This window comes from Hylobates moloch, unplaced genomic scaffold (genome assembly GCF_009828535.3).
Source record: "Hylobates moloch isolate HMO894 unplaced genomic scaffold, HMol_V3 SCAFFOLD_3, whole genome shotgun sequence".
NCBI classification, from domain to species: Eukaryota; Metazoa; Chordata; class Mammalia; order Primates; family Hylobatidae; genus Hylobates; species Hylobates moloch.
In genome coordinates, this window is record NW_026652278.1 from 87278526 (window position 1) to 87286576 (window position 8051).

The 8051-nt window shown below is 40.9% G+C and overlaps 1 pseudogene; it reads left to right on the top strand.

Annotated features, from left to right (window-relative positions):
• The first annotated feature begins 787 nt into the window (after positions 1–787).
• Positions 788–1914, top strand: LOC116461389 (double homeobox protein A-like; annotated as a pseudogene).
• The last annotated feature ends 6137 nt before the right edge of the window (positions 1915–8051 follow it).

The window sequence follows — 8051 nt, forward strand, 5'->3', positions numbered from 1 at the left end:
GAATATAAAAAATAATATATCTGTTGGCATTTTGGTGTGGGATGAGTAGAATCTTGTTTTCAAATTCCTTGTTTGAAAGGCTATTAAGAGGAATAAATCCTCACTTAATAGTTTTCTAATTCCTTGGTGGTATCCTCTGTCCTTTGGTAACATGTGAAAGTAGAGCACACTTTTCTATTTTTGTTCCTGCCGCACCCCTCATAAGGTGAAGCACACATAGAGCACTCCCAGGGTCAGTGTGAGCCCAGCACCAGCTCGGGCTGCCGATGCTCCAGAGTCGGATTCCATCATCCACTTAAATGGCAGCCACAGGTAGATGTGCCCATCACAACCAACTCTGTGCGTTCATAATCTCTGTTTATTCTACAAGTGGTTTCCACACAAAAAATGGCACAAGGTTTCGCAGAAGACAACTACATAAAAATCAACATACTTAAATTCACAGCAAATAATCAGACAATCGATGAAAATACTTACCCAAACACTAATTGTAGACTATGCCTTCTGAATATATTTGTCATAAACTTGGAGTAAGGAATCCTCACAGGCAGTGAACAATTCAAAAAATGCAAAGCTGTTTGTTAGAATATTGGTGCTTTCGGGTAGAAACCCTCATCCATATCCTAGTAAGGGTTGAAGTTGCACAGGTGTTTTCATTTGTCAAAGCCCAGAAAACCATAAGCTTTAGATTTGTGAATTATGTTGTATTATATGCAAACTTTCTTTTTAAAATGAGCTGTAAGTGGTCTCCCAGACAGTAGCTCAGCCTCCAGGACTGTCTTCCAGCATGGCCAAAGACACCTCTTCACACAAGATGGTAGCAACAAATCATAGGTGCAGTCACACCAAATTCACAAAAGATCAATTGAAAATCCTCATCAATAACTTCAATCAAAAATCTTACCCAGGTTATGCTACCAAACAAAAACTTGCTTTAGAAATTGATACAGAAGAGCCCAGATTGCTTGTTTAATGCTTCTAGGACTTTTCAGTGGATTAGTCTAAAAGATAAGTGTATTTTTTAATTTTTTAATAAAAATTTATAATTTTTAAGTAAACCTTTCTGTTAACAGTCTTCATTAGAGGATTTTAACTATGCTCAGGGATAGTACATCTGTATCTTCTTCTATTTCATTTGAAAAGTTCCAGTTTTCAATGTCACACCCATAATGAGGCAGAGTCTAGCTCTGTCGCCCAGGCTGGAGTGCAGTGGCACAATCTCGGCTCACTGCAACCTCCAACTCCCAGGTTCAAGCAATTCCCTACCTCAGCCTCTGGAGTAGCTGGGATTACAGGCACATGCCACCACACCTGGCTATTTTTTGTATTTTTAGTAGAGATGGCGTTTTACCATCTTGGCCAGGCTGGTCTTGAACTCCTGACCTCGTGATCCACCCACCTCCATCTCCATCTCCCAAAGTGCTGGGATTACAGGCATGAGCCACCACGCCCGGCCTTTTTTTTTTTTGAGACGGAGTCTCACTCTGTCGCCCAGAATCGAAGAGCTAGGCACAGATTCCAGAAAAGACCAGAACCTGACTTTAGATTCAAGCCACAGCCAAGGGCAAGATCAACCTGGTGTGGAATTTCAAAGTAGAGAAGCCAGACGGTGTCATACCACCTATAGCGCCTCTCAATTACACACTCTCATCAAGGCATTTATGAAAAATCCATACCCTGGGATTGATTCCAGAGAACAACTTGCTGAAGAAATTGGTGCTCCAGAGTTGAGTCCAAATTTGGTTCCAAAATCAAAGATCTAGATTTCATCTCCACAGAAAAAGAGAACCTGTTGTGTTCTTAGAACAAGAAGACCAGGGGCAAGATTTCTGAGGGACTTCAAGGTACAGAAGATACACAAAATGGCACCAACCTCACTAGCACTCTCATCTCTCTAGAGCCAGAACATGGTGAACACAGTCAAGTTCAGTGTATTGGATATTATCAACTTAGGCCGCAACTCTCTCTCACAGTCTTCCTGGGAATCTATCCTTTTGCTGAAAGTGCAAGTTAAGCTTTCTGAAGATGGTAAAGGACTTGGCCGGGTGTGGTGGCTCATGCTTGTAATCTCAGCACTTTGGGAGGCTGAGGCAGGAAGATTGCTTGAGCCCAGGAGTTTGAAACCAGTCTGGGCAGCATAGTAAGACCCTGTCTCTATTATAAAAACAAAATAAATAAAAAGGACTGTGGGAGGCCGAGACAAGTACAGGAGGCACCATACCACCCTATTGACACAGCCTGGATCCAGAGTTCGGCAGAACTTGAGACAATGAAAATAAACTTAGTAATAATCATTTTTCAATCATAGCAGTAATTATTGATTTGGACAAAAATCAGTTAACCTCAAAACCTTAAAGTGACGCTGCTCTGCCTATGGAGTAGCCTTTCTTTTATTCCTTTAGTTTCTTAATAAATTTTCTTTCACTTAAAAAAAAACCTTATAGTTTGACCAAGAATGAGATATATACCTCATCTCAAAGAACCTTCTCACACACACTTATTAATTACAAAAGGAAAATCAGTAATTTTGCAGTGGAGAAATATGGCCAACTCCACCTTAACCAAGTGGCTGGAAGTCACTGCACCAGTAATGGCACAAACCAATGTGAGATGCTTCCTGATACAATACACTAAAAAGGGCACAGTCTCTTCTGCATGTTGCTGACAAAAAGTGGGTAAGCTGAAACTGAAACTAATAATTAGGCAATGTCAAGCAAACACCAATTCAGGTTGACAGTCTGCAAAGTAACATCCATGTACTCTTCAGCAATGGATTGATCCTAGCTACTCAGGAATCTGAGGCGGGAGGATAGTTTGAGGCCAGGAGTTCCAGATCAGCTTGGGCAACATGATGAGACCCCATCTCTACAAATGTCTTTTTAAAAATGAGCTGGGCCGGGAGCGGGTGGCTCATGCCTGGAATCCCAGCACTTTGGGAGGCCGAGGTGGGCGGATTACGAGGTCAGGAGTTCAAGACCGTCTTGGTTAACACGGTGAAACCCCATGTCTACTAAAAATACAAAAAATTAGCCGGGCGTGGTGGTGGGTGCCTGTAGTCCTAGCTACTCCGGAGGCTGAGGCAGGAGAATGGCGTGAACCCAGGAGGCGGAGCTTGCTGTGAGCCGAGATCGTGCCACTGCACTCCAGCCTGGGAGACAGAGCGAGACTCTGTCTCCAAAACAAAACAAAACAAAGCAAAACAAACAGGTGTGGTAGCGTGAATCTGTAGTCTCAGCTACTCAGGAGCCTGAGGCAGGAGGGTAGTTTGAACACAGGAGATCAAGGCTGCAGTGAGCTATGATAGTGCTACTGCACTCCAGCCTGGGTGACACAGCACTTTTCTGTTTCCAAACAACAACAAGAAAACAAAAAAATAGATAGAATAATGACAATAAAAATGGAGAAAAAGTAGGCTGACTCAGGAAATGCTTAGAAAGTGAAGCCATACCTCAAAGATATTGTGGATTTGGTTCCAGACCACCACAATACAGCAAATATTGCTGTAAGTCGAGTCACACAAATTGTTTTGTTTCCTTGTGAATATAGTTATATTGACTGGGTGTGATGGCTCATGCCTATAATCCCAGTACTTTAGGAGATGGAGGCAGGAGGATCACTTGAGGTGGAAGTTGCAGTGAGCCAAGATCGTGCAACTGCCCTCCAGCCTGGGCGACAGAGTGAGATTCAGTCTCAGAAAAAAAAAAAAAAAAAAAAATTAGCCAGGCATGGTGGTAAGCGCCTGTAATTCCAGTTACTAAGGAGGCTGGGGCAGGGAACTGCTTGAACCCGGGAGGTGGAGGTTGCAGTGAGCTGAGATCATGCCACTGCACTCCAGCCTGGGTGACAGAGCAAGACTGGGTCTAAAAAAAAAAAAAAAGAAAAAAAGAAAAAAAAGGCCGGGTGCAGTGGCTCATGCCTGTAATCCCAGCACTTTGGGAGACCAAGGCAGGTGGATCACGAGGTCAGGAGTTCAAGACCAGCCTGGCCAAGATGGTGAAACTCCATCTCTACTAAAAATACAAAAAATAGCCAGGTGTGGTGTCATGTGCCTGTAATCCCAGCTACTCCAGAGGCTGAGGTGGGGAATTGCTTGAACCTGGGAGTTGGAGGTTGCAGTGAGTGGAGATTGTGCCACTGCACTCCAGCCTGGGCGACAGAGCTAGACTCTGCCTCCTTATGGGTGTGACATTGAAAACTGGTACTTTTCAAATGAAATAGAAGAAGATACAGATGTATTATCTCTGAGCATAATTAAAATCCTCTAATGAAGACTGTTAACAGAAAGGTTTACTTAAAAGTTATATTTTTTTAATTAAAAAATACACTTATCTTTTAGACTAATCCACTGAAAAGTCCTAGAAGCATTAAACAAAACAGAAGCAGAAAGCTCCTTGGTGTCATAACTTTGGATTCTCCACATCATCACTCACTAAAAGGAACCAAAGCTTCTTGGAGAAATGGCTGCTTTCTGGCTGCAGGCAGGCAATGTGCAAAATCAGTCTAGAGCATCTCGTCATACTGGAAAGCAAGGACACTTTTATGCCCCTCAGGGTCATGTCCATAGGATCCAAGAGGCAACTTGAAGGAGGTCCCACTATCCAAACATGAACTAATATAAGCATCAATAATAACGATGACCACAAGCCAGGCATGGTGGTTCACACCTGTAAGCCCAACACTTTGGGAAGCTAAAGCAGATGGATTGCTTTAGCCCAGGTGTTCAAGACAAGCCTGGGCAACATGGTAAAACCCTCTGTCTGCCAAAAATATAAAACAAAAAAATTAGGCAGGCATGGTAGCATGTGCCTGTAGTCCCAGCTACTTGAGAGGCTGAGGTGGCAGGGTCACCTAAGCCCAGGAGTCTGAGGCTGCAGTGAGCTTTGATTATGCCACTGCAGTCCAGCCTGGGCCATAAAGCAAGATTCATCTCAAAAAAACCCAAACAAACAAAAATAATGACGATGATGATGATGATGACTGCAATGAGCAGGTGCACACCTGATGTTTAAATCATCAAGCTTATAATGATATTAAAGCATGTAGTCAATAGAATAAATACATCATCCAGATATTGGAATTAGCATTAAAAGACTACAGTATTCCCCCTTTATCTGTGGGGCATACTTTGGAAGACCTCCGTGGATCTCTTAAGCCATGGATAATACCGAACCCTACATTAGCACTTACCACACACTGTGGCTGTAACTTTTGCAGTTTGAGGTACAAAAACAAAACTAGCAAGAATTTATTTTTCCTTTTCCACAATTTTACAAATAAAAGATTAATTCTTACCCTAGATGTTAGCAACCTCAGCATATTTCTTTTCCTCATTAAGTAGAAAACTTTCTGCTTTTCAGTTACTGAAAGCATTTTCAGGTTTCTCTTTTGCATATCTGAATTGCCAGCATCACTATTCTTGCATATGGGGACCATTACTAAATAAAATAAGGATTACTTGAACACAAACACTGCTATGCTAAGCTAGGTCCATCTGATAACTTAGATGGCTGCAAATGTCTAATGAGCAGGAAGCAGGAAGTGTGGATCTGCCAAGCAAAGGGATATGTCGCATCCTGAACCGGATACAGCAGAATGGCGGGAGGTTGCATCACATTCCTTAGAACAGTGCGTGACTTAAAACTTATAAACTGTTTACTTCTGGAGTTTTATATTTAATATTTTTTGACTGTGGGTGACTGAAAGTGAGGAAAGTAAAGTCACAAACAAGGGGATACTACTATATTATAGATATGCTCAAGGACTGAGATAATAATAATATTGAGTAAACGTGAAATCTCAGCAGAGATAAAAACTTAAAAAAATAAAAATTCTAGTACTTAAAAATACAATATCTTACAGAAAAATTTAATTAGACTGAGAAGAGGCAGGAGAATAATTCCCAACATTAATTTTTAAAAAATCAACCCATTTTTGGCTGGGCACGGTGGCTCACAACTATAATCCCAGCACTTTGGGAGGCAAAGGCAGGCAGATCATGAGGTCAGGAGATCGAGACCATCCTGCCTAACACGATGAAACCCCGTCTCTACTAAAAATACCAAAAAATTAGCTGAGTGTGGTGGCAGGGGCCTGTAGTCCCAGCTACTCGGGAGGCTGAGTGAGGCAGGATAATGGTGTGAACCTGGGAGGTGGAGCTTGCAATGAGCTGAGATCGTGCCACGGCACTCCAGCCTGGGCGACAGAGCAAGACTCTCTCTCAAAAAAAAAAAACAAACAAAAAAAAAAACAAAAAAAGAACCAACCCATTTTTAATTTCTTCAAGTGCTTTCTAGGATTTTAGGAAACCAGAATACTACTTAGAAAACTGGTAAATAAAAAAGGAACTGATAAATAGAAAATGGTAAATAAAGGGAAAGAATCCCATATTTATTCTACCTTTTCTCTACAAGCAGTACCTCAGGGTAACCAAAGAGATAATGAAGAAAAACTATCTACAAAAGTTTTCTATTTAATATATGAAAGAAGAATAATAGAATTAAAATGGCTCAATTTCTTGACCTCTATTTTAATGAATTTTGCAAGTTATCATCCCTGCTGCTCTTGGTTGGTTCAGCCAGGAAAACAGCCAATTAAGTATTATAGAAATAAACAGTTTAATATAAGAATTAGTGCCTACATTCTTGTGCATCTAAGCAAAAAAAAAAAAAAAATGAAGGTTTGGCAGGTTGCCTACAGAAAGTCAGAAACACAATCACAAATGGCATCAGCTGAAAACACTGATATAGCAGGGAAAGCAGCAGCTCATGAAGAGTCCAGGGAACTTCTGTATTCACCAGGATTATGACGTACACGCTCGTGTGAGATCTATGATGGGGCTATATCTGGATGCTAGAATTGCTGAGAAGAACCTTGTTAAAAGCTCTGAAAGTCTCCATGCCTGGCTGCCAAAAATTGCTGACAGTGACTTTGGCTTTACTTTTAACTTTGGAATTGTGTGTGAATTTTCTCTATTTGCAAATTTTATGAGGATTCATTTAGGGAAGAGAGTTCTAGAATATAGACTTCTTAGTTTTAGAAAACTGTAGTGGTTGCTGGCCAAGTTGGCAAAATAATTCAAAACAGCTGCTAATATCACAAAAAGAAAGACAACTAGAAATAATGTTTGGGTAGAAAAAACATAACATCATGTATGAAATATTCTTGAAAAAAATCTAAACCGTTCCTTAAACTTTCATTTTTTTGTAAAAAACACTTAGTTATAAGTGTTAATGTAAGACATCCTAGACCCCAAACGGAGGGACCAGCTGGAGCTGTGGCAGAGGAACATAAATTGTGAAGATTTCATTTTAAGATGGACATTTATCAGTTCCCATATAATACTTTTATAATTTCTTATGCCTGTCTTTAATCTCTTAATCCTGTTATCTTCGTAAGCTGAGGATGTAGGTCATCTCAGGACCACTGCGATAATTTTGTTAACTGTACAAATTGATTGTAACACATGTGTGTTTGACAATATGAAATCAGTGCACCTTGAAAAAGAACAGAATAATAGCAATTTTTAGGGAACAAGGGAAGACAACCATAAGGTCTGAGTGCCTGCAGGGTTGGGCAAAAAGAGCCATATTTTTCTTCTTGCAGAGAGCCTATAAATGGACGTGCAAGTAGGGAAGATATCGCTAAATTCTTTTCCTAGCAAGGAATGTTATTATTAATACTCTGGGAAAGGAATGCATTCCTGGGGGGAGGTCTATAAATGGCTGCTCTGGGAATGTCTGTCTTATGCTGTTGAGATAAGGACTGAGATACGCCCTGGTCTCCTGCAGTACCCTCAGGCTTGCTAGGGTGGGGAAAAACTCTGCCTGGTAAATTTGAGGTCAGACAAGTTCTTTGCTCAAAAAACCCTGTTTTCTGTTGTTTAAGATGTTTATCAAGACAATACATGCACCGCTGAACATAGACCATTATCGGTGGTTCTGCTTTTGCCTTTTGTCCTGTTCCCTCAAAGGCATGTGATCTTTGTTAGACCCTTATTAGTAGTTCTGCTTTTTGCCCTTTGAAGCATGTGATCTTTATACCTACTCCCTGTT